Source organism: Lissotriton vulgaris, chromosome 2_1 (genome assembly GCF_964263255.1).
Source record: "Lissotriton vulgaris chromosome 2_1, aLisVul1.2, whole genome shotgun sequence".
Taxonomy (NCBI): domain Eukaryota; kingdom Metazoa; phylum Chordata; class Amphibia; order Caudata; family Salamandridae; genus Lissotriton; species Lissotriton vulgaris.
The window spans coordinates 1,182,430,538-1,182,456,323 of NC_141687.1; positions in this window are offsets into that span (position 1 = coordinate 1,182,430,538).

Consider the following 25,786-nt stretch of genomic DNA (forward strand, 5'->3'; position numbering starts at 1 on the left):
AATTGAAGCCATACAGTTTTAGCACCACAGTTTCAATCTTCAGAGTGGTGTTGTCCCTGTAGCTCTGAACTTGGTGCTCTCCAATTCGATCTGTCACTTTTAAATCAACAAGGGCCACATAATTTACCTGAATCTTTCTCATAAAAAGGACAGATGATAGATCTTTTTAAATACTTCATGTAAGTATTAAAGTCAGAATACAAAATATGCTATCAATAAATTGTTCTTTTTGCATCAATAAATTCGCAGCATAGCATATGAATAATATATTCAGTAAGCAATCCAGCATAGAATCACCAACTAAGAATGGGAATAAGGCGTCTCTTTTGTGTGAGAAATGCAAACTTTTATACAGGGCTTTGAACAGTGGGGTCCTTGCAATCGGTGGGAAGACATGATTAATAACGTTTGACAATATAGGAAACAGTCTAAATGAAACATTTCTACATAAAACTCATTGGGTGATTTTCCCACGATCAACACACTATCCGCCTGATTCATCATTCATATTTGCGCTCGCAAAGGGCCAGATTCTGAGAATCTGGCCCTTTGCGAGTGCGATTTTTGCATTTGGGATTCAACATCCCAAATGCAAAAATCGCTATTTGCTAATTCGCATATTTGCGAGGATTTACATTTAAGGAATCTCTATTTGAGATTCCTTAAATGTAATTCATCATCCATTTTATAATAGCAAAATCGCAATTTCGGGCCGCAATTTACCGCGAGGTCAAACCTCGTGGTAAATTGCGAAAACTCAGAAAAATGCATTTAAATGCATTTTTCTGAGTTGCACGTTACACACACACATGTCCTTTGGACATGTGTGTGTGCAACACCTGTGTTAATTTCCATTGCAGGGGTGCTACAGGGTGTCCTTTGGACACCCCTGGCACCCTTGTACTCGCAATCTCATTTGCGATTAGCTAATTGCTAATCGCAAATGAGGAATGACTCCCCATGCATTCCTATGGGCCTTTTGGCCCATAGGAATGCATGGGGAGTTATTCCTTATTTGCGATTAGCAATTAGCTAATCGCAAATAAGGAATCAGTGGGAATCGCAATTAAAATTGCGATTCCTACATGAATACCGTTTTGCGAGTCTCAAATAGCGATTCCTTATGATTCGCTATTTGAGCCTCGCAAAACGGCCCGTTCATGAATCAGGCTGTATATTTCAATAGTTCTCGCAGTCTTACAGTTTAAACAATTGATCTGAGAGAATCTCATCAGTACTGCTATGAGCAGAGTTTGTTCTTGAGTTGGTACATTTAGGAATCTTTCTCTGATAATGTTTTCTGCTGACTTGTGTGAAACTTGTAATGTTTATTTCAGAGACAGAATCAACAATAATATCATGGGATGTAGGATGATGGAAGACGATGTAAACATGGTTCAGCATTAGCAGCAATAGCACATTATTTTATTAGTAAAAAAGTAGCACTCACATTCCCCTCTTTAATTATTTCACCATCACTTGAATTCTTTATTACAGCACATCGTTCATTAACTTTGGATTCATCTGTTTGGTCTTTCCAAGATTCTTCATGTTGCCATAAAGATCACTTTGCATCTCCTCGACTTTGACATCGTCATTTTGTTTTCTTCCTCTAGTTGCTCACAAGTTCGTATACCTACAAGTCATTACCTTTGATGGTGAAATCCCTTAGCAACATTTCAAGAAAATAAACACACTTGCAATGGCATGACAAAAATGTGTGTTAAAAGCAATTTCGAAACACCTCCACCTCCACTACCTATCCATTGACCTATGTTTACAAATCTGTTTCCAATTGATCTGAAAAATGATCCAAATCCTCCCCAGGCACCTGCCTCCTCTAACTTAGTTAGTCTATGCGTTATGTTTGTTATGCAAATAATATATCTATTAAGCTAGTTATCTATGCGAGGAATATAAGCATATCACTCTCGAGCATTAATGACTTGCAAACTCCACCTTCCTTTGCAGGGATCAAATCCAACACAAATAATCTTGCATAATCATAGCTCGCATTACAAGCATTTCTTTATTAATTACAAATAAGGCACCTGTGATGTTAGTAGCAGGTCTGTTGACTAAAGTAGATCATATTCTAATCCTAACATAATTCAGTGCTACTCCTGCAGATGGTATTAATGCTTCAAAAATATAAATGAGGACCGGTTTAGAGCTTCATTTACTTTGCCTAAAGTAGTTCTCACAAGGTATATCTAAATTATTTATATGGTGAAATCAAGGAAAAACAAGTGCAGCTTAGCAACTATCTACCCAATTATGAGGTAACTGGAAATAAACACATACCAATATGTCGGGAACGAAATCACCCCCGATCCGGAAGCACTGTTGCATTGCCAAAAAATTCCACAATTGATTTCCATTCGATTTTTTTATTCTTGTTATTCCAATCATTTAAGTTTTTCAATTCGTTTTAGCACTTGAAATCCATATTTTGTATATACATTTGATGCTGAAGGTATGCCCATCCATGCCTTTTCCATAAAGCAGGACTTATACAAATTTCATCCTCATTAGTGTGTCTTTCCCAATGCATTTTGGGCATTTTACTTGCCCTTCTTCAGGGGTTCACTACAAATATAAGCAATAACTTTAGACATTATGTTTACATTTATAAAACACTTTACATCCTAAGCTTGTAACATGTTCATTATATATGCATTTACAAACTGCTTCACTCAGCGTTTGCCCTCTAATAGTCAACAACATAAGACCTAAATTTAATATAACCCATTACTTCTTCTCCCTTTATGTCTCACGTGGTTAACTATATTAACACTATGTGGAAATGTCGCCCCACTGCCTGAATTTATCAATTTAACCCATGTGCATCAAATCAAATGTTATAAAAACATTTCTTTATACGGCATTTAAACCATCAATGGGTCCATCTTTCTCCACCGAGTGATCTAGACACACATCTGTTAGCAAATGGAGGTCATCGATAGACAGACAGTTATATAACCTGTCTATTGCCAGAAATGGGGAAAAGGATAGCAATGGAGGGTGCTGGGAGACTAATGGGTTATCAGCAGGGCTGGGGAAAAGAAAGAGGCTGAGGAAACATCCAAAACACGCCGCTGCTAATTGTGTGTTGGACAGGATTAATGATCTGATACAGGACTGTGAAGACATTTTGGTCGAGGAGTCCACCGATCCTCGGAATGAGCATCCAAATACGAACCCCGCAGCTCTTCCTAAGAAAAAATCTTTAACAAAGCGACCCGGAAAAAGAGGGATGACTGTGTGACTGTGTGACTGTGTGTCTAAGTCAGGTGGAAGCTGCCCTTTCTGATTCCGATCCTCTAGGTGTGTCTGAAATAAATATGATGTCGAGCCAGATGGGTCCCCCTGTCCCATGTTCGAATAGATATGCTGTCCTCGCTACGCTTAGTGATTACCCCCTACAGTCAATACTAGCATCCCCTCCGCCTGGGAACCCAAAGCTGTTTGAAACTTGTCCATATAATCATTCTAACAGCGAACTGGGTGTAGTTATTATGGCACTCAAAGCAGAGAGATGAAAAGCTTGAGCTCACTGCATCAGTTAACTTTATCTCTCAAATGAATAGTCAAATTCGAATTACTCCCCACCCTACACAGAACAGCTCATACACTCAGGAGGGGCCAAAAATGTTGCACTCGGAGGGAGTGGGTGTTTTGAAGGAGCCACTCATTGGGAAAGGAAGTTCACAACAACATATCCCCAATAAACATCATACCATCTGCGAGAGCTCTCATAGACCAACCTCCCTAGCAAACAAACGAGCCATATTAGATAAGCAACCCAGAATTCTGACGTTCGATCCGCCTGGCCCTTAAGAACACCAGAGTTAAGAAATGCTAGGGACCAGAACATGCCTCCAAATATAGTATTTATGGTAAACGTCGTTAAACTTACGGAGGTAAGGGGATTTGAAAGTGGCGAATCATTAATCAATAAATCTATTCATTGGATTCGCCACATGCGTGGGTGTTGCTCCATTATCAGGGAGGACATAATTAGAGCAATAAGATGCACCGTGCCCAATTCCGCACTGGATAATATTGAACTGACCGTGGCTAATCCCATGTTGGCGGAAAACCTCATAGCATTAGAGTTCTGAACATCTTCTCCTGACTCTTCCCTCATACAGTTAAGGCGTTTTCCCGTTATAAATATAAGGAGGAGGGATTCCGCTCTGGTGGCAAATGGGATTGAGTCAAGCCTAGATGCAAACGATTGACTTCATCAAGAACTCTCAAAAGCAGGGAATAGGAGCAGTCATTCCATCTGTAGTAGCTCTCCCCTATTGTCTAAGTCTGTGCCATCCCCAGTACATTTTGATATTATTCAACCAGTAAGCATCATCCAAAAGGAAATAGTAAATTCAATCCCAAAAGATCAATCTCATTTAAAAATCCTCTCCTGGAATACAGCAAGCTAAAGAAAAAACTGCCACTGCCCCGGTGGAACGAGTATGTGGAAGCATTTGACATATGCCTATTCCAGGAGACTTTGAGCGTAATTCCTTTACATAAATCTGGTTATAACACTTACTATGCGCCGGCAGTGTCTATAGGTAAGGGGCGGCCTTCAGGAGGATTGGTTCGCATGGATTAGATCATACCTGGGCTGGACGATCTCCCTACATAACACCTCATCTTCCGATATTATGTGGTTAACAATAAAGGACACGAAGGGAGGAGAAATATTGGAGCTCTTTAACGTTTATATTAGAGGGACAGTGGATGGCAAGTCCTCGCCCATCCTAGCACAGCTGGAAGAAGAACTAAGCAATTGCCTCCCTCCCTCCAAAGTCATTGTGGCTGGCGATTTTAACTGTACATATGAGTCACTAAGTAGTGAAGACTTTCTAGGGATTATGGATGAGGATAGTAACTGGGCAGTGCCACCTTTATCCTTGCCTCCTATAAAGAAAAGGACCCAGATTGTTATCCAAGTAAGTAAGTACATTTTTTATTGTATATAGTTAATTAAAACCTTTACAATATGGTTACATAAAAACACATGTTTTAAGAATAAAATTTACGACTTTAGCTGATCTTTCAATCCAAGTAAATGCTCTAACAATAGAGTATGGTCTTAGAGCTGCGAATGGTAGAACTCCATCAGACATCCGGGGGTCTAACACTTTTAACAAACGTACATGTCCTTCCCGGATCGATTATATTTTGGTGGACTTGCATCTTTGGGCCGATGTTATAGATATGGAAGTGGGCCAAACAGTTTATAGTGACCACAATCCATTAATGTTTAAAATTAAGAACCTGTGGTCCCCATCTATAACAAATGTAGGTGTGACCCCTTTTTCTCACACTAAGGAGTTAATTCCCTCGAATTGTGGTAGGCGTCTAAGGTGGTCGAAGGTCGCGGGGCAAGATTTGAAACTCAAGAACATTTCTTCAATTTTACTGTTAAAGACAGCTGAACTCGAGGCAGCATCCTTTGAAGTCTGGGGGAGGGAGACGGTGCCTACAATATATCTAGAAACAAGTGGCCAGATTGGTGTTTATTTCCTTGCTCAACCAAGTAATGGACACAAAAAGAGGCCAATAAAAAGTCCCCATACATGGTACACAAAGTCATGCAGAGGAAAAAGGCAGGCATTAGTTGCAGCAGTAAAAGATAAAAATCCCTCCAAGGTCCGAACAGCGAGGAAGGAGTATAACCAATCTTTGAAACAGGCAAAACATAGTTGGGATGATGCCCACTGGCAGGATTTAAAATACGTGTGCAATGCAAGGAACTCCACCTCCTTTTGGGATTTAATCAAAAAGGGAGAAAGGAGAGATACATTCTTGATCCCTAATCACATTACCAGTTTGGCTTGGCAGGATCATTTTGCTCAATTGTACATGGAAGCGGATGACTGTCCCCACACAATTCCATCAAAGCAGACACAGGTCCCGCTAGCTATTGAAGCCACCAATCTCTTCCAATTGAAAGAAATTGAGGCGGCAATAAATTGTATCATTCCTGCAAAGGCAGCTGGACCCGATGGCATCCCAGGTGATCTAATCGTTGCAGAGCCGCAGAAGAGGGCACATTAGATTTTGCTCCTAATTAATTTTATACTAAAGGGAGCTGAAGTCCCAAATTCTTGGAAGGGGGTAGAGGTCGTACCAATATTTAAAAAGGGAGACTGCCTGGACCCTGCTAATTATAGGCCTATTAGCCTAATTGATGTTAATCAGAAAGTGGTCTGCAGAGCCCTTTTAAATAGGATTCAGAACTGGATGGAGGAGGAGGGTATTCTCTCCAATTATCAAGTGGGTTTTAGGAAACGCACTAGCACAGTGGATCAGGCATTTAGACTTCTTCTCCTTTATTGGAAAGTGGTCGTAATTGGCAAGGGAAGCCTCTACCTTGCTTTTACTGATCTTAAGACCGCGTTTGTATTAGTCCCTCGTGAAAAGCTATGGGTAGTGCTCCAAAAATGGGCATCCCTTTTTATATCTTAAATCTTTCAATACGGCTCCATGAGGATAATTATGCCAGAGTCAAAAGGGGGGAGCAGGGGCAAACCACAGAGAGGATACCGGTTAACAGGGGGGGTCCGCCAGGGCTGTGTGTTGGCTCCTACCCTCTTTTCACTTTATGTGAATGGAGTGGTTAGTTTTTTAAGAGAATACCCAACTGACGCCCCAACCCTGGCAGGAGAAAAAATACAAACCCTCCTGTTTGCCGACGACACTTCTTATATCGAAAACTTCAGTAGGACACCAGAAACTACTTAGCTGCTTCCAATTGTTTTGCAGCTTAAGGGGCCTAACAATAAATACTTATAAGACAAAGTTTATGGCTTTTAACCCAGGAAAATGCTTTAGAAGCAAACTTACTCTAGATGGATCTTTATTAGAGAGAGTCCACACATTTGACTATCTGGGTATCAGGCTTTCCGATAATATGCAATGGCGGTCCCATTTGGACAAAATGTTACTCAATCACAAGCGGGTGGTGGTAGCTAATGGTAAAGACCATCGCTCATCTTCAAATAGACTGGTAGCCCCGGCCTTAGCAATTTACGGAGGTAAGGTTGTGAGTTCAGCAACGTAGGGTGCAGAACTCTGGGGTTTTGAAAAAACCAAAGAGATAGGTAGATCAGAAAATAATTTTTTTAGAGACCTCGTATCTCTCCCTATTAGCACACCACTTAAGCCTCTATTCTTTGACATGGGCAGACGCTCCTTTAGCGATATGGCTAGACTTCGCCCCCTATTATTTTGGGTAAGATTAAGGCGCACCCCAGAATTAATTAGTTATGCGATTGGCCTTACTGAGCTCATTACACTAGATACCAACAAAAGGGTCAAATGGCTCAGGGAGCTAAGAAATATGATAAACATAGGTCTAGGTGAAGCCTGGGTAAATCAGCTCCCACCTCCCAAGAACGAGCTTAAAAGGATCTATTGGAACTGGGTCAACCAACAGGATTTACACAATCCAAAGCTAGGGAAATTAACCGAGGAGTTTCTACCACATAAATTGGCCAAAGCCTTTGAACCATATTCAGATTTTATTAGGACGCCTAGAGACAGAGCACTGTATATACAGTTTAGATTTTGGTCTTTAGCGCTAAATACTGTATCTGCCAAATGGGACTCACCAAAACGCACCTTACCAAACTGCCATTGCTGTGATGCTCAGCAAGAAACTGTAGCTCATCTACTATTTGCCTGCTTATAAACAGGCTAGGGCCAAATGACTCAAGCATGTATGCAGTCAATTAGGTACCACAAACTATCTAGTTGCCCTACGTATCCTGAGAACTGATTAATCTATGTCTCTGTTTGTATGTGGAGTTGCCAAGTTTCTGGGCTGTGTCTGGAATGTTCGAACAAAAGTGCTAAACAAGAAAGCCCAATAAGTAGTAACTTATGGTTATTAGAGTAAGATCAGGCATAGGATTGTGTTCCTCACACTACTAGTGATTAATTAGTAATTGTGAGCCATATGTATTAGCAACATATATATATTTTGTTATTCTTTAATAAAGAGTCGTCTATTTATTAAATTGGCATGTATAGCCAGATTTTATTGTTACTTAACTTAATGTATCTTTTTAAATGTACACCCATACCATAATATATGAGTGCAGAATGCTTATATGATACTGGCTATCGAATAAAGCTAATTTGAATTGAATTAGAATTGGAAATAAGCTAATTTTCCCCATATATTATATATGCCTTTAAATGCTAGTTTCTGCATTGGAAAGGGACTTTCCTTTAACTAGATAACTATGTTCAGACTCACTCCATCCTACTTTGTCAACTGCCTCATTTCCCTCTGGCTGTTGTACCATACATAACGCTCCTTTCTTATTCACTTCAAGACTCAATTTAGGAGGAGTTTCCTTTAAAATCCCATCACCTTCCACAGTAATATGGACTGGATTTGCTTTCATTTCCCCTTTTTCTTCATCTACTCTTATACTTTCATTCAATTCATCTATGAAAACTCTTTCGGCAGCGTTAATTCTACATGTTATGTCATGCACATCATGGCCTGTGATGCCTTTGTTAGTTAAAGAAGTAAAGTCTTTAATCATTTTCGTCATAAATGGAGCGCACACCGCTACCCCCTCCTCCGGATCGCCCCTCGGGACTCTGGTACTTGCAGTTCTTCAGTGGATCAGCCAGGTGGGTGCAAGTCGGTACTTGTAGGACTGATGAATCTCTAGACCCGATACATGTCCCGGGTTTTAGGATATCGCCCGAGACATGTCTCGGGTTTCGGGATGACTTCCCTCATCAGTAGAGAAAGATTGTTATGGGTGGAAGAGAAGGCTGCCACACAACAGTCAAAGGCCTCGATGCCAGAACCGGCACGGAGGTGCGTCTTCCAAGAGCCCGTCGGCCCAAAGCTCAAGGGAGCCGTATTGTGTTTCGTCATAAATGGAGCGCACACCGCTAGCCCCTCCTCCGGATCGCCCCTCGGGACTCTGGTACTTGCAGTTCTTCAGTGGATCACCCAGGTGGGTGCAAGTCGGTACTTGTAGGACTGATGAATTTCTACACCAGATACATGTCCCGGGTTTTAGGATATCGCCCGAGACATGCCTCAGGTTTCGGGATGACTTCCCTCATCAGTAGAGAAAGATTGTTAGGGGTGGAAGAGAAGGCCGCCACACAACAGTCAAAGGCCTCGATGCCAGAACCGGCACGCAGGTGCCTCTTCCAAGAGCCCGTCGGCCCAAAGCTCAAGGGAGCCGTATTGTGTTTCGTCATAAATGGAGCGCACACCGCTAGCCCCTCCTCCGGATTGCCCCCCGAAACTCTGGGACTTGCAGTTCTTCAGTGGATCACCCAGGTGGGGGCAAGTCTGTACATGTAGGACTGATGAATCTCTAGACCCGATACATGTCCCGGGTTTTAGGATATCGCCCGAGACATGTCTCAGATTTCCGGATGACTTCCCTCATCAGTAGAGAAAGATTGTTAGGGGTGGAAGAGAAGGCTGCCACACAACAGACAAAGGCCTCGATGCCAGAACCGGCACGCAGGTGCGTCTTCCAAGAGCCCGTCAACCCAAAGCTCAAGGGAGCCGTATTGTGTTTTGTCATAAATGGAGCGCACACCACTAGCTCCTCGTCCGGATCGCGACTCGGGACTCTGGTACTTGCAGTTCTTCAGTGGATCACCCAGGTGGGTGCAAGTCGGTACTAGTAGGACTGATGAATCTCTAGACCCAAAACATGTCCCGGGTTTTTGGATATCGCCCGAGACATGTCTCGGGTTTGGGGATTACTTCCCTCATCAGTAGAGAAAGATTGTTAGGGGTGGAAGAGAAGGCCGCCACACAACAGTCAAAGGCCTCGATGCCAGAACCGGCACGCAGGTGCGTCTTCCAAGAGCCCGTCGGCTCAAAGCTCAAGGGAGCCGTATTGTGTTTCGTCATAAATGGAGCGCACACCGCTAGCCCCTCCTCCGGATCGCCCCTCAGGACTCTGGTACTTGCAGTTCTTCAGTGGATCACCCAGGTGGGAGATTCATCAGTCCTACAAGTACCGATTTGCACCCACCTGGGTGATCAACTAAAGAACTACAAGTACCAGAGTCCCGAGTGGCGATCCGCAGGAGGGGCTAGCGGTGTGCGCTCCATTGATGACTAAACACAATATGGCTCCCTTGAGCTTTGGGCCGACGGGCTCTTGGACGACCCATCTGCGTGCCGGTTCTGGCATCGTGGCCTTTGACTGTTGTGTGGCGGCCTTCTTTTCCACCCCTAACGATCTTTCTATACTGATGAGGGAAGTTATCCCGAAACCCGAGACATGTCTTGGGCGATATCCTAAAACCCGGGACATGTATCGGGTCTAGAGATTCATCAGTCCTAAAAGTACCGACTTGCACCCACCTGGGTGATCCACTAAAGAACTACAAGTACCAGAGTCCCGAGGGGCGATCCGGAGGAGGGGCTAGCGGTGTGCGCTCCATTGATGACTAAACACAATATGGCTCCCTTGAGCTTTGGGCCGACGGGCTCTTGGACGACGCACCTGCGTGCCGGTTCTGGCATCGAGGCCTTTGACAGTTGTGGCGGCCTTCTCTTCCACCCCTAACGATCTTTCTCTACTGATGAGGGAAGTTATCCCGAAACCCGAGACATGTCTCAGCGATATCCTAAAACCCGGGACATGTATCGGGTCTAGAGATTCATCAGTCCTACAAGTACCGACTTGCACCTACCTGGGTGATCCACTAAAGAACTACAAGTACCAGAGTCCCGAGGGGCGATCCGGAGGACGGGCTAGCGGTGTGCGCTCCATTGATGACTAAACACAATATGGCTCCCTTGAGCTTTGGGCCGACGGGCTCTTGGACGACGCACCTGCGTGCCGGTTCTGGCATCGAGGCCTTTGACTGTTGTGTGGCGGCCTTCTCTTCCACCCCTAACGATCTTTCTCTACTGATGAGGGAAGTTATCCCGAAACCTGAGACATGTCTTGGGAGATATCCTAAAACCCGGGACATGTATCGGGTCTAGAGAGTCATCAGTCCTACAAGTACCAACTTGCACCCACCTGGGTGATCCACTAAAGAACTACAAGTACCAGAGTCCCGAGGGGAGACCCGGAGGAGGGGCTAGCGGTGTGCGCTCCATTGATGGCTAAACACAATATGGCTCCCTTGAGCTTTGGGCGACGGGCTCTTGGACGACGCACCTGTGTGCCGGTTCTGGCATCGAGGCCTTTGACTGTTGTGTGGCGGCCTTCTTTTCCACCCCTAACAATCTTTCTCTACTGATGAGGGAAGTTATCCCGAAACCCGAGACATGTCTCGGGCGATATCCTAAAACCCGTAACATGTATCGGGTCTAGAGATTCATCAGTCCTACAAGTACCGACTTGCACCCACCTAGGTGATCCACTAAAGAACTACAAGTACCAGAGTCCCGAGGGTCGATCCGGAGGAGGGGCTAGCGGTGTTCGCTCCATTGATGACTAATCACAATATGGCTCCCTTGAGCTTTGGGCCGACGGGCTCTTGGACGACGCACCTGCGTGCCGTTTCTGGCATCAAGGCCTTTGACTGTTGACTTCTCTTCCACCCCTAACGATCTTTCTCTACTGATGAGGGAAGTTATCCCGAAACCCAAGACATGTCTCGGACGATATACTAAAACCCGGGACATGTATCGGGTCTAGAAATTCATCAGTCCTACAAGTACTCACTTGCACCCACCTGGGTGATCCACTAAAGAGGTACAAGTACCAGAGTCCCGAGGGGCGATCCAGAGGAGGGGCTAGCGGTGAGCGCTCCATTGATGACTAAACACAATATGGCTCCCTTGAGCTTTGGGCCGACGGGCTCTTGGACGACGCACCTGCGTGCCGGTTCTGGCATCGAGGCCTTTGACTGTTGTCTGGCGGCCTTCTCTTCCACCCCTAACGATCTTTCTCTACAGAAGAGGTAAGTTATCCCGAAACCCGAGACATGTCTCGGGCGATATCCTAAAACCCTGGACATGTATCGGGTCTAGGGATTCATCAGTCCTACAAGTACCGAATTGCACCCACCTGGGTGATCCACTAAAGAACTACAAGTACCAGAGTCCCGAGGGGCGACCCGGAGGAGGGGCTAGCGGTGTGCGCTCCATTGATGACTAAACACAATATGGCTCCCTTGAGCCTTGGGCCGACGGGCTCTTGGACGACGCACCTGCGTGCCGGTTCTGGCATCGAGGCCTTTGACTGTTGTGTGGCGGCCTTCTCTTCCACCCCTAACGATCTTTCTCTACTGATGAGGGAAGTTATCCCGAAACCCGAGACATGTCTCTGGCGATATCCTAAAACCCGGGACATGTATCGGGTCTAGAGATTCATCAGTCCTACAAGTACCGACTTGCACCCACCTCGGTGATCCACTAAAGAACTACAAGTACCAGAGTCCTGAGGGGCGATCTGGAGGAGGGGCTAGCGGTGTGCGCTCCATTGATGACTAAACACAATATGGCTCCCTTGAGCTTTGGGCCGACGGGCTCTTGGACGACGCACCTGCGTGCCGGTTCTGGCATCGAGGCCTTTGACTGTTGTGTGGCGGCCTTCTCTTCCACCCCTAACGATCTTTCTCTACTGATGAGGGAAGTTATCTTGAAACCCGAGACATGTCTCAGGCGATATCCTAAAACCCGGGACATGTATCGGGTCTAGAGATTCATCAGTCCTACAAGTACCGAACTGCACCCACCTGGGTGATCCACTAAAGAACTACAAGTACCAGAGTCCCGAGGGGCGATCCGGAGGAGGGGCTAGCGGTGTGCGCTCCATTGATGACTAAACACAATATGGCTCCCTTGAGCTTTGGGCCGACGGGCTCTTGGCCGACGCACCTGCGTGCCGGTTGTGGCATCGAGGCCTTTGACTGTTGTGTGGTGGCCTTCTCTTCCACCCCTAACGATCTTTCTCTACTGATGAGGGAAGTTATCCTGAAACCTGAGACATGTCTCAGGCGATATCCTAAAACCTGGGACATGTATCGGGTCTAGAGATTCATCAGTCCTACAAGTACCGAACTGCACCCACCTGGGTGATCCACTAAAGAACTACAAGTACCAGAGTCCCGAGGGGCGATCCGGAGGAGGGGCTAGCGGTGTGCGCTCCATTGATGACTAAACACAATATGGCTCCCTTGAGCTTTGGGCCGACGGGCTCTTGGACGACGCACCTGCGTGCCGGTTGTGGCATCGAGGCCTTTGACTGTTGTGTGGTGGCCTTCTCTTCCACCCCTAACGATCTTTCTCTACTGATGAGGGAAGTTATCCTGAAACCCGAGACATGTCTCGGGCGATATCCTAAAACCTGGGACATGTATCGGGTCTAGAGATTCATCAATCCTACAAGTACCGACTTGCACCCACCTGGGTGATCCACCAAAGAACTGCAAGTACCAGAATCCCGAGGGGGGATCCGGAGAAGGGGTTAGCAGTGTGCGTTCCATTGATGACTAAAGTATTTAATCATATACTCACTCTTTACATTTGATTTTAACCTTTTATAAGTTCCCAAGTTACAATAGGTACATCTTCTAAAGAATTTTCAAAGTCAGAAAAAAGAAGTTGAATTGAGTTTTATTGATAGTATAGATTTAGAAAAATAGAACAAGAAAAGGAATAGGACAAAGGAAGATGAAAATAAGCTGCTCCTTCAGCTGCAGAAGCAGGCTGATATGAACAAAGAAAACAATTTTCAACTTGCACAACCTTTACAAATTTAGATAACACGTGATAATACATGTCATAACTATACACATCCTCAAGCTGTGGAAGGTGTGAAATTTTTCTTTCATGTGATGATGGGGTAGTTACAGATGCAACAGTAATATTACATGTATTGGGAAGATCATAACCTCCCAGCAAATAAACAACCTACAGCCATCCATACAGAACTACAGAAATGGCAACTGCCATACACACGACTATATATTTGCAGCGTGACTGCACCATGATCAACTTAAATCTATCCAAGAAAACCTCAAAATAAGTAATGGTTAACCTATGGTCTGTAACCTATTTCAAAAACTATCAGGATTGTTCATTCTGTGTCATCATGATGCCTTAAGGAGCTATTGTCCCCTAACCGTTACCCTAACTCTCTACTTGTCCTTTTAATGTTTGTCAGTTATCAATTTTTTATTCACAACATTTTATTGAGAGAGAATGAGTAACAGAGAGCATTACAGTCATGAGCACATATCAGGCATGGTACAGATATTCGACAAAAGTAAATAAAGAAACTAAGGACATTGGACATTGCATCAGTACACTGTGAAGGTGTCACAACAACAAGAGGTGCGAATTAACAATTTTTTGAATTCTTTTTTAGCTTTCAGCTTTGCTTTTGTTTTGTTTCAAGGAGGTTCTTCTGAATCAGTCAAACATTCATCTGAATCAAATTTGATCTTTGTATACTATGTCCAGTCTTGGCCAGCATACTTTCGACTCACTTTTTTTTCCCTCATCAGTCTTTTTACATCAGTTGATTCCAAATCAACCTCACATATATCTAAGTGTTCTTGTTCTTCCATCTTATTATCTTCCCTAATCATCTCTGGTCTTATTTTATGTTTTAATTGTCTCTTTCTAACAGTTGTTTTCTTTGGCCACATTTCTCTTGAAGTGCTTGGGATTCTCAATTCAGATGTAACTTGTTCACATTCCAAGGAAGAGTCTTTTTGTTCTTTTTTAGACTCTGTCTCTCTGGCAGGTTTTTTTAGTAGATTAGTTTCAGCTTTCCATGAATTGTCAATGCCCCTGCATGTGCGTATTCTCAGTCAAGTAGTTGGTATCACAGACGTAGCTGAGTTTGCAACCTCCACATCAGTTTCTGATTCAATAGTATGTTTGTTCAATGGATAAGGTGGCTTTCCACTCTGGTATCCCTCATACCCTTCCAAAGCCTCAGAAACCTCAAAACTTGGATGAATATGAGAATTGGCCTGCCCTCCCTGCCCAGTTTGAAGACCCCTGATCCAAGTAAAAGGTACTGGACTCAAGAGCACAATATCGAGCAATAAGGTCACCATAGAGATTACCACTTGTCACAAAATCATTTCCGCTTGTGTGTGCAGCACATTTTAACTAATGCAGTCTCCTTTGGCAATTGTAGAACATTCAGCAAATTTGAAATATATAGTCCCTTTTTAATACCACCAGCAAAAGTAAAAAATCCTCTTTGTGATCAGAACTGACTAAAATCAGGCACAACTCCAAATCCTTAATGACTACCTGTATAAATGGTAACTGGTCAATCTCCTGAGGAATAGCAGACTCTGGTTAGTGCAATTAATTTAGCATATTTGCAGAAGTTACTTGGCACAAGTTGGAAGCTTCCACAACTCCACTTAGAGTACATTTAGAAAATGGAGCTCTTAGGATACCATGTCGATCTGTTGAACATGATCCATCAACAAAAAGTTTATGATCAGGATTTGTAAGGTGATTGTCCAGTATGGCTGGTCTTTGATTTGCTCACAATTTAGTCACATTGACATAGTCATGGTCAAATTCATCATCCCCATATTGTCCCTCTGGAGTAAGTAGAAATTAAGTTGTATTTAGTGTATTTCACCCAACTAGAAACATTCTTTAAAAAAAAAAAATCTTTTTATTAACTTTTCAAGAAACAGTGGTGTTCATCACAATCATACAGTGCAAGACATACAAATGTACCTTAGGAAATCAAGCAAAAGCAAGGGGTTGGGTACCTTTGACATTACTCTTTACAGTTCATCGTTGTACATTCAGCTGTGCGAGAACTAGAAACATTCTTGGCTGTCAGGATAATTCTCTCATATTGGGTTAGCAGCTATTTATCATATTCTGCACCCTGAATTGAGTCATAAGCATCTTGATTGAGTGGGGATCATAAAAATCAAAGGCTAACCCATCACAATATGTTCTGGCTATTGAATGCTAAGGCTAACCGCTGCAACTGCTTTGAGACAGCCAGACAAAGCTGCGGCTACCGGATCAAGAGTTGCTGAAAAATAGCAAATGGGACATTTATTATCACCATAAGCCTGTGTTTCTACAAACAATGTGACCTCATCTCTTTCGTGACAAAAGAGCACAAAATCCTTTGTATAGTCCGGCATTCCAGGAGCGAGTGCACACAAAATAACTTTTTAAGCTCTTGGAAGGCTTCTATGCATTCATCATCCTTTGGTATCGGGCCATTGACATCAGCATGCATCAGTCTTATCAAAGGCTTTACAACCAAAGAAAAATTTGGTATACATTGTCAGAAGTAGCCAACCAGTCCCAAAAATATTCTTGCTTCTCTTTGAGTAGTTGGGAATTTCATTTTAAATATTAACTCTATTTTGATATTTGATGACTTAGGTACATGACCTCCTCTTGACAGTATGGTAATTTGTCAGGTGACAATTTATGTCCATTCTAGGCTAGGTGGTTAAGTAATGCAATGATATCTTGTTTACAAGTTTTATTTGCCATCTAATCAATCAGTAGATCTTCAAAATATTGAATTAGAGTCAAAGTACATGGTAACTTCAAAGTCTCTAAATTCTGTTTAAGAATCTGAATAAAGTAGGAAGGACACTCCGTATATACACTTGCGGGATGCAACATCATTCAAGGGTTTTCTCTTGGAGATACAGTCCCTCTTTATGCAATGGAACAGAGAAAATGCCTGGCAAAAGTCAATGACAGTAAACCACTCTGCATCTAAGGGAATTTGAAACAAAATTACAACAGGGTTTGGTACCACTGAATGGTATAGAACGACACTGTGATTAATCTTTCGGAGGTCTTCTACTATCCTCCATTTCTTGTTTGGTTTTTGTAAAGCCAATATAGATGAGTTTCACAGACTTCCAATTATTTCCTTTAAAATTCTTTGCTCTCTCATATTCTCAATAACTGGGGTTATTCCTTGAATAGCCTCTGGGGTCATTTTGTATGATCCAATTTGAAGAAACACTGCATTAGATCTAAGAATAATCTGAAGAGCCTTAGCTCCTTTAACCCTTTCAATGCTGATGACGAGCTCAGCTCGTCATCAGCCACGGGTGGCGTGTGCTGATGACGAGCTGAGCTCGTCATGTAACGCGGCTTTAAAAAAAAAGCCGCACAGCGCAAAAATCGCCGCAGCAGCGATGCGGTTAATCAATTCAGTTTTGTTTCCTGTGAAATCCCAAACTTTTCCTTTACTGTCTCACTTATGTCAATTTGCAAATCTTCAGTAGTGAGTCTGATGGTAGATTCTGATGACTGCAGTCTAAACTCATCAATAGCTGTCTAGGTCTCTAATCCTACACCATCCTGTGTACAATATATGACACAATTCATTTTACAAAGGAGATCCCTTCCCAGGAGATGTACAGGACTTGAATCGCAGATTACAAATTGGTGCTGTTCCTCATTTACAGGCACTGGGGCAATAATTTGGTTAGTTTGATGCTAATTTGGGATGCCTACATCTTGTAATTCTTTTGGTGAGAGGGGTGGGTTAGGGACCTCAACAGTTCTAACTGTCAAATGAAAAGCTCCTGTGTAGATTAGGAAAGATACAGGTTGTCAATTCCAGGGATCACTGAAATAATATCGACGGACAAAATATCGAGTTGCCAAAATATCGTGGACAAAATATCGACAGTCAAAATATCGAGTTTGTATCTACAAACAGGTAAGTACAAAAATATCGAGTACAAAATATCGTTAACAAAAATATAGATGTAAAAAATATCGACTTTATTAAAAACAGTGTTAAATTAAATTAATATTAAATTTTAATTACTAAAATATACTTAAAACGACTTAAATTAAATTATAATAATTAAATAATAAATGAAAATAATAAAAATAATTTTGTTAAAATCTTATTTGTTGACCCTGAACCCTAAAAATACCCCTTTACCCAAAAACCCAAAACTGACCCTGAAACCTAAAAATACCCCTTTACCCAAAAACCCAAAACTGACCCTGAACCCTAAAAATACCCCTTTACCCAAAAACCCAAAACTGACCCTGAACCCTAAAAATACCCCTTTACCCAAAAACCCAAAACTGACCCTGAACCCTAAAAATACCCCTTTACCCAAAAACTGAAAACTGACCCTGAACCCTAAAAATGCCCCTTTACCCAAAAACTGAAAACTGACCCTGAACCCTAAAAATACCCCTTTACCCATGAACTGAAAACTGACCCTGAACCCTAAAAATACCCCTTTACCCATGAACTGAAAACTGACCCTGAACCCTAAAAATACCCCTTTACCCATGAACTGAAAACTGACCCTGAACCCTAAAAATACCCCTTTACCCATGAACTGAAAACTGACCCTGAACCCTAAAAATACCCCTTTACCCATGAACTGAAAACTGACCCTGAACCCTAAAAATGCTCCTTTACCCAAAATTTATCAATATTATTTAATTAGCAATTAATTATTAATTAACAATAACAATAAAGTAAATATATTAGAACATTAGCTGTAATTATTTTAATAATTAATATTATTTTTTGAAAATTAATTACTTAAAAATTACACAAAATTATATATATTAAAAATGTACTCTAATTAATGTAATTAACTAATTACAATTAATTAATTAACAATTATTTACTAATACAAAATATGTTCAAAATTATATTAATTAATTAACTAATTAATATTAATTAATTATCAATTAATTATTAATTAAAAATATTAACAAACATATATTAATTAATTAATTATTATTAAATTACTTCCCACCCTATTCCCCTATAAACCCACAACCCGCTACAGAATTACATTACGCAATTATTATAAAAACAAAATTCATGTAATAAAATATTTTATAACATTAATACACACTATTCACACATATTATTACATAAAAATACACTATAAAATATTATATATTATTAAAAAATCGATATTTTTGCTATCTATATTTTATACAGTCGATATTACTTCACTTACCTGAAAAACGATATTTTTGTAGTCGATATTATGTCCAGTCGATATTTTGTCCAGTCTATATTAAAAACTCGATATTATGTCCAGTCGATATTTTGGAGTCGATATTTTGTCTCTATACCCAATTCCAGATTTGCACCAAGTACTCCCGCCTCCTCCCCCATAAAGCACTGCCATTTGCCCTGATATAAAGCAGTTTCAAACATTACAGGAACTGGGCCTCCTTGCATTGCCATGAGGTTTTGGGCAGAGCAGCTTCATCAGAGGACGGGTGCCTCCAGAGCCTGGCGGAAGTTATGCACGGAGAGGAAGCAGCAGGCAGCCCTGGATTGGGACAGGGCAGAGTATCCGGCTCTCAGGCTCCGACACTCTTATTACACCGGAGGTGATAGTTGTGGCCACCTCTTGGTGAATAAGCTACGGGAGGCCCAACAGCGTCAGGGAGTCCAGACTATTCGGTCGCCCACGGGGAACTCTGTCTCTAAAGACGCGGAAATCGCTGAAACGTTCCACGACTTTTATGCGGACCACTACAAGGGGGATTCGCTGGATAATCACCACAGCACCGGGTATTTAGCTGCAGCCCACATGCCTGTCCTAACCCAGGCACAGGCTAACCACTTAGATAGAGCAATGCAAACGGAGGAGGTGATTTCGGCCATCTCCTGCCTTAAACTGGGCAAGTTGCCTGGCCCGGAAGTCTACACAGCTGCCTTTTATAAGAGGTTTTGCAACCTATTAGCTCCCACCTTGACAGCCCTGTTTAATACAGTTGAACAAACAGGTACCATCCCGGGGAAAATGTTGGAGGTGGCAATTAAGCATGGGTGAATTTTGCGAATTCGCGATCCGCGAATTTGCGGATTTGCGAATTTGCGATCCGCAAAATTTGCGAATTTGCGGATTTTTGTTTTTTTGCGTGTTCACAGGGTTTTTTGCGTGTTCGCTGGGTTTTTTGCGTGTTCGCGGGGCTTTTTGCGTCTTCGCGAGCCGCTTGCATAGCGAAGTTACCCATGCAGTCGTTTATGGGAGAGGGAGAGAGAGATAGATAGATAGATAGATAGATAGATAGATAGATAGATAGATAGATAGATAGATAGATAGAGAGAGAAAGAGAAGGAAAGAGAGAGGGAGAGAGAGAACGAGAGAAAATAAGAGAGGCCGGATCTCTGAAGGGCCAGATTCCTGAGTTGCCCCTACAGAACATAAAGCTTTTTATTTTTAGCAAAATGCATATGAAAATTGTGCTGTAAAGGTCTCTTTTAGTTTAACCCCTCCTGACAACTCAAAATGGGTGTATTGCCATCCTCTCCCTTCTTCCTGTTTTTTATATCTGTAAGTGCTTCCTGATGAGGTTTAATTCCTTGGACAGGTGGCTCGTTGCCTACTTGTAACTATTCTCTGACCCTGCTTCAAGGGGCAGAGCAGGGTCAGAGAATAGTTGCAAATAGGCAACGAGTCGCCAGGAAGCAATTAGCAGCAGGTGTCCAAGTTGAAGTTAATTTGTTTGTAACCCTTTTGTAAAAGGTTACAAAGAAATTAGGTTCAACTTTTGCACCTGCTGCTGTAACCCTTGCTTGGCTGAAAATTAGTCCCCGCTGATTCGCGGATTTTACCGCGATTTCGCGAGATTCGCGGATCGCGAAATCGCGGAAAATCCGCAAATTCGCCCACGAAACGGATTTTACACCCACCATTAGTGGCAATAGTCGTCATCCCTAAGCCAGGGAAAGATAGGATCATGTGTAGCGCATACAGGCCTATCTCGCTCCTAAACGTGGGCATTAAATTGTACATGAGCATTCTAGCTACACGCTTTGCGCCGTATATGGCCCAGCTCGTGGAACCTGACCAGGCCGGCTTCATTCCACAGAGACAGACCACTGACAACACCAAGCGCATCCTGCATCTCATAGAGAAGGATTCTCGCACACCAGGCGAATACATGCTCCTAGCCATCTATGCAGAGAAGGCCTTTGACCGGGTGCACTGGCCCTATCTGGAGATGGTTCCGATGGCTGCTGGTCTCGGGGAGAAATTCCATAACAGGATTCTGAATTGCTATCGCTCCCCCATGGCGACGGTCCGAGTCAATGGCCACACCTCTTCTTGTTCCCCCATTCATAGAGGTACCCGACAGGGATGCCCCTTGTCACCTCTCCTGTTCGCGCTCTATATGGAGCCCCTGGCACTTAGGATATGACTGCAACATCTTACAACCGGGAATTAAATTTGGTGGGGACACGCACGCCATCAGCCTATATGCCAATGATGTCCTCCTTTTCCGATCAGACCCAATTACATCTATGCGCTTCCTCTTCATAGAACTAGATAGCTTCATGCGCGGCTAAGGTTTTAAGATCAATATGGACAAATCCATGGCTCTTAACATTTCCCTCTTCCCACACACCCTTACCTCCCTCCAAGAGGAACATCCAGTTTAATGTGCTGACACCGCGATCCCCTATCTAGGAATTCAGCTAGCTCCCACTATCCAAGCCACCATCGTAAACGATGCCACTCTTTGTACCCACATCCACTCGGAACTGAACAGAGGGAAACATTGTATGATTTCCTGGTTGGGTAGGATTGCAGCTACCAAGATGACTATTCTCCCCCAGATTTTATATCTCTTTCAGACCCTCCCCCTGAGGCCTCCGTTGGGCTGGATCCAACGAACTCAAAGAGATTTATCGCGGTTCATCTGGCATGGCCGCAAACCCCGCTTTCGACACCAGATAGCGATCCTCCCACCTGAGAAAGGTGGAGTAGGGGTGTCAGACCTCTAGTTGTACTTCCACACTGCCAAACTCAGATACCTTGTGGAGTGGCAGCGGCTGGAATTGGAGAAGCACTGGCTATTTCAGGATCAGGCAGACCACTACAGGGTGTTCCCTTTCTCCCCAAGCATCACCGCCCACCTAACTTGTATGCCTCATTCATTACGAGCACTATCATGGACTCCTGGGACCGCACCAATGTCCCAACCCAATTGACTACTTTCCCGTTGCCCCTTACACCGATATTTGACATCCCAGATTTCTATCTCAACATCGACATCCGCTCCTTTCAAGCCTGGCACGCTTCCCACTGTAGGGCTCTAGGTCATCTCTTTGACATGGACGGCAATATTGCCTTCCCCCAGCTCAGGGAACACTATGGGCTTTCGGAGAAGGAGCGACTGTCGTACCTCTAAATTCGGCATTGAGCCCAGCACCCACAAGTCAGACCACACGCACAGCGCTTATTGACTGCTTATGAGAAATGGTTAGTGTCACGCACCTCAGACAAAAAATTCCTCTCGGATCTCTATAAAATGCTACTAGCCAACACTACATTCACATGTAACGTGGGGCGTACACGTTGGGAAAGAGACCTTGGAAGAACATTAAGCCACAAGGAATGGGAAGGAATTTACCAGAGGGCCAGACACTCGGCCTACCATATGGGGCTCACGGAGACACTGACCAAGATCGTCACGTATTGGTACTATACTCCGGAGCGATTGCACTGCTTTGACCCCCGGCACCGTGATCTCTGTTGGTGGGAATGCGGGGAAGTGGTAACACTAGAATATATACTCTGGAGCTGCCCCTGCATACAGTCATACTAGTCCCAAGTCTTGGATGAAATTGACCTGCACCTTAAGACACAGCTCCCACGCTTCCCTTCATATATTCTCTTAGGCCTCCCCAATCCATTGACATACCCACTTAAATCCCGGAGGGGCAGATTGACTGCAATTGCCCTGGGAGCTGTCATACAAAACATCCTGATTCATTGGCGCACCACTCAGACCCCTACACACACTGGCTGGGTTCAGAGACTTTGGTTGGTGTTGGGTATGGAGAAATTAACCCTTACGCTAGCCGGTAAAGGGTCCGAGTTTCCCGACCTGTGGCGGCCCTTTCTTACGCGGTTGGTGTCTGAATTCCGGGAGCTGAAGTGTCCCCGGTATTTTTGCTTGCTTCGCCTCCCAAACACGCAAATTCCAGACAGTGACTCCCAAAAATCCTGTAAGCAGCAACGTTAAACACAGAGCGACTTCTTGTAACTTCCTGCCTTACCTTTCATTAACCCATTCCCCCTTTTTTTTTTTTTCCTATTTGGGTCCCTTTTTTCCTGTTAGTTCGAGGTGGACGAGGAGTGGGTGGGGGGGTGTTGGGGGTTTATATTGTTATTCTTTTCACTTATTAGGTTGGCCCTCTCCATGTTGCTTACCCTTGGTAATTTTTGCAACGCAACTTCATTGTCTTATCTTCACGATTCATGAGGAGCCGAGGGCCTTACATTTTCTTGTATGCTCCTACAATACTTCAATAAAAAGATTTAAACCATAAACCATTTGCACATAATCAACAGTAATGCAGTGTAAGCACTACAATAGGACACCACAATAGTTTAGAAAAATATCCAATATTTTTATATACATAATACAAGACCAAAAACAATAAAAATCCACAACACAGTACTTCAAAATCTTCAGGTATCAAAATATGCTTGAAAAACAGTTCCTTGATGTCGATAGCTCCATCCAGGGCTATCAAGGCGTCATGAGCAGACAAATCCAAACAGTTCTGGATGACCGCGGTGTCGTTGGGCAGCAGCAGTGTTGGGAAGATCCTCAAACAGTACTTTTTAGAAATGCAGGGCGTCGGAGAACTCTCGTTGAGCTTCCGAAAGCACGGTGTCCGCAGGCGTCGGTTCCGGAGGTTGGTGCAGGAGTCGTCGGGCCCTCAAAGTCACAAGTGTTGCAGAGGAAACTCCTCTCTGTTGAAGTCAGGAGTGCTGGCATCGGGTGCTGCAGTGCGAAGTGCAGCACCCGATACCTTGAGGTCATGGTGCGAGCAGCGGCTCGGAGGCGGCGTCAGATGGCGTCGTCGTGAGACCAGGGTCGCGGTGGGAAGTGAATTCGGTGCTCGTCTCGGTGCTGGCAGGTTGCAGTGCAAGCAGCAGCGTCGTCATTGTTGAAGCATTGTTGTCAGCTGAAGAACTGGAGTCGATAGTGCCGGAGTCAGTGCGCCAAGGCTGCGGTGTGGGATGAGAGCGGTGCATCGTGTAACTTTACGAGCGGTGCCCTCGAACCACGGTGCAAGCAGCAGCACCTATTTCAGTGTGGAGCGGTGTCATCTGGGATACCAAGACGCAGTCGTGAAGCAAAGCGGTGCGGAGTGCGGGCCTCACAGGTTGCGGTGCGAGCAGCGGTTCAGTGGCGACGTCAGCAGGCACTATCGGTGAGTCCAGGGTCATGGTGCTGGATTGTGGCGGTGCCCTCTGAGGTGCCTTCAGGACATGAAGTTGGTAGCGGCATTGTAGACGTCGTCTGGTTGCTTTTCTTCTGTTGCCGCACAAAACACACAGTTCCCAGGGCTGAGGGTGGAGGAGCTTGAAGTCTTTGTTTTTCCTGAGGCTTCTTTAACAGGAGGCAAGCTTTACCTCAAGCCCTTGGAGAAACTCCCAAAATTAGGTTGCAGAAAGTTCAGTCCAGTCCTTTCACTGCCCAAGACAGAAGCAGCCACTGCAAGCCAACACAGCAAAGCACACAGCAGAGTGGTAGTTCCTCCTCACAGCTTCTCCAGCCGTTCTTCTTGGCAGTCTTCTTGGTCCAAAAGAGTTCTGAAGTTCAGGGGTCCGTGCCTCAATATTTATATCCCAAAATCCTTTGATCTCTTAGGCAGAGAGTGTCTGTGCCCAGCCAGAACCAGTTCTGCCTTCTCAGGTGTGACTTTCTGGCAGGAGGTGGACACGGCATTGTTAGAGGCAGACAAGGTCCTTTGAGGTGTAAGGACATCTCCTCCCCTTTCCTCAATTGCAGCCCAGGCCTATTCAGCCCTTCCCTGACTCAGCAAGACTATCTGGAGCCACTCCCGCTCCCCAGCCTCCTGTCATCCAAAACCCAGACAGGCAACCCACATTCAAGCAGAGGCATCCAGGATGATTGAGCAAGAAAATACCTACCTTCTAAAAGTAGTTTTTTCAAACACAGAATGTAAAAATCACCTTCACCAAAAGATGTATCTTTAGATTCTGAGTTCAGACATACTAATCTTTGTTTTCCTACCTAATTCCCCGGGCCAGTTATGTTTATACGATGTTATAAACAAACTCCCTATTCTGTCCTATGGGAAACAGGTGGCCTTGCAATAGTAAAAAACGAAATTGGCCATAATTCAATATCAGGACATGCCACACACACCAGGGTATGTCCTACCTTTCACATACACTGCACCCTGCCCACAGGGGTACCTTGGACCTACCTTAGGGGTGGCTGACATGTATGAAAAGGGAAGGTTAGGGACTGGCAAGTGTGTGCACTGGCCAAGTCGACATGACAGTTACAAACTTCATGCAGACTCTGCAATGGCAGGTCTGAGTAACATTTTACTCATGTGGGTGGCACAATCAGTGCTGCAGGCCCACTAGTAGCATTTGATTTTTAGGCCCTGGCACACTCAGTGCATTTACTAGGGGCTGACAAGAAAATCAAACAGCCAATCATGGAAACACCAATCCATAACACAATTTACCACAGGAGCACTTGCACTTTACCACTGATCAGCAGTTAGACAAGTGCGCAGAGCCACTACACCAGCAAAAACAGGGTCAAATCCAGGAGGTCAGAAAGCAGAAACTCTGGGGAAACACGTCAAAAGATGCCAAGTCTAACAGTTAATCTCTAATATTGTGTTTCCTCAATTACCCACACCTCATGTGAAAGATCATAACTGGTATTCCTTTGAAAGTCCAAGCCTGTAACCTAGTAACAGCTAATCACCTCTAGCTGATATACTAATTTCACTGAACATCTGCATGAGCTCACACACCTCCCCAATAA